This window comes from Suillus fuscotomentosus (genome assembly GCF_016647785.1).
Source record: "Suillus fuscotomentosus strain FC203 chromosome Unknown F5891scaffold_365, whole genome shotgun sequence".
NCBI classification, from domain to species: domain Eukaryota; kingdom Fungi; phylum Basidiomycota; class Agaricomycetes; order Boletales; family Suillaceae; genus Suillus; species Suillus fuscotomentosus.
In genome coordinates, this window is record NW_024539877.1 from 15,772 (window position 1) to 18,500 (window position 2,729).

Below are 2,729 nucleotides of genomic sequence, written 5' to 3' on the forward strand. Positions count from 1 at the left end.
AGTAGAAGAGACCCCATCCATGAAGAATACAGAGTCGCCAGGAACCAATTCACGGAAAGTATTAAGAAAGCAAAGGAGGATCATTGGAAGGATTGGTTGGAAGCACTAACACTCTCAGACGTATGGTCATTCCACAGATACGCAGCGGGCAACCCAACTGACCAGATCCACACCCGCATCAAGACGCTCCAGGACCCCGGAGCAGCTCCAGGCACTACAACTCAAGATAACGCAAGAAAAAGCGAATTATTATATAATGTATTCTTTCAGCCCCCTCCGGACAACGACTTCGTCGACCCGGACTTTGTTTATCCTCCTCCCGTATGCGAATTCTCACCAATCACTGACCAACAGATTTTCAGAGCAATAAAACGCCTATCCCCGCACAAGGCACCGGGGCTGAATGGTATCAGCAACATCGTGTTCATGAAGTGCGCCGAACTCTTAGTACCATTCATGGCTCCAATATTCCGAGCAACATTCGCATTAGGTACCTACCCGGAAGACTGGAAGCGCTCCACCACTATAGTCCTCCGCAAACCTGGCCGCCCAGACTACAGCGCCCCCAAAGCCTACCGCCCAATCACGCTACTAGATACAATGGCTAAGATCTTATCTTCTTGCGTGGCAGACGACTTAACATATATTGCAGAACATCACGGACTCCTCCCCGCAACACATTTCGGAGGAAGACCAGGACGCTCGACCACTGACTCACTCCACCTTCTCACCAAGTTCATTACCGACGCATGGGCGTCCAAAAACAAGTACGTGTCAGTTTTATTCTTAGATGTAAAAGCTGCCTTCCCCAGTGTGGTGGTCAACAGACTATTACACAACTTACGAAAGACAGGGATCCCCAAGGAGTACACAGATTGGTACAACAAACGGCTGGAAAACCGCAAGACCCTGCTCGTATTCGACGACTACCAGTCAACCTCGTTCAACGTGACCGGAGGAGTTGACCAAGGGTGTCCCTTGTCCCCGTTAGGGTTCATCTTTTACAATGCTGACGTCTTACGAGTAGCGGACCCAAACCCTCGTAGAGGGGAGCTAAGTCTAGGCTTCATAGATGATGTAGCCCTTGCAGCAACAGGAGGCTCCTACGAGGAGGCGAATGGAAAATTGGTAAATATGATGGAAAAGAACGGCGGCGCTCTGGATTGGAGCAGGGAACATAACGCAGAATTCGAACTGGACAAAACCGCCCTTATTTGCCTATCGAAACAACGAGTCCCCAGCGCAACAGACCCCCGTAAGACCACAGCCGCTCCTCGCCCACCTATAACTATCCAAGACCACACTATCCAGCCCTCGCAGTCACATAAGTTTCTCGGAGTGATCTTCGATCAAAACCTCAAGTTCAAAGAGCACGCTTCCTACGCGCTCGCAAAAGGAACCGCTTACACCTTAGCATGTGGCCGCATGATCCGCCCGACAAAGGGTATCCATGGTAGACTAATGAAAAGATTATATGAAGGTGTAGTGATCCCGAAAATGCTATACGCAGCTGATATCTGGTGCGCAGGTCTTATCGCAAGAGGAAGGGGGAAACAGGGAGGAGGCAGAGGCGCAAGAGGTTTCTCCTCCCAGATGGCACGTGTTCAACGCATGGCTACCCTGCTCATCACAGGGGGGCTGCGCTCTTCCGCAACAGACCTGCTCGACGCCCACGCCAACATCCTACCTCTACAACAGACACTACGCAAGGTCTGTTACCGTACTACTCTCAGACTGTCCACGCTGCCAGTAACGCACCCTCTAGCTAAAAATATCAAAACCGTGTACAACTTCTGCGAAAAGAGAGGGTTCACGGGACGCAAAAGACACCCATCCCCGCTACACAAGCTTTTCAACGAATTCAAGTTGAATCCGGACAGGATGGAGAAGATCTCACCCGTTCGCCATTACCCCAAGTGGGAATCGGACACCACCATCAGTATCGCGGGGAAAGCAAAGGACGCCCTCGCAGAAGAAGCGGAGGCAAAGGAAGATCTAAGGGCCTACTCAGACGGGTCCGCCGTAGACGGTGGAGTAGGAGGAGCTGCGGTATTAATGAGAGGGGCAGAAAAGGTGGGGGAGAAAAGATTCTACCTAGGGAAGGACACGGAACATACGGTGTACGAGGCAGAGGTGGTTGGAATGATCTTAGCAATCGAGTTGTTGAAAGAGGCAGGAGGGAAAGGCACCATGGCCCTGGGGGTCGATAACCAAGCAGCGATAAGGGCTACGAACGCATTTCACTCCCAACCGGGGCACTATTTAGTCGACGCATTCCATGACGACCTCAGACTCCTGCTCCCCGAGAACGATGGAAGAAAACTCACCATCAGATGGACCCCTGGCCACAAGGGAATCGCCGGCAACGAGGCAGCCGATGTACAAGCTAAGAAAGTGGCGGGAGGAGAGTCCACAGAGGGAGCCAGCCTCCCCAAATCACTGCGAACAAAAACAAACCTCCCAACGACACTTCCCATCAGCAAATCAGCAGCAAAACAACTCTTCTACAGCACAATAAAGAGCGAAGCCAAGTCCATCATGCAGAAGTCCCCGCGTTACCAGATGCTCCGCGCAATCGACCCATCTGCTCCGTCCAAAAAGTTCGCCAGCCTCATAGATGAACTCCCCAGACGCCACAGTTCCCTCTTATTCCAACTCCGTACGGGCCACGTACCTCTCAACAAACATCTCCACCGAATCTCAAAGTCCCCCTCAGCAAGGTGCCTACA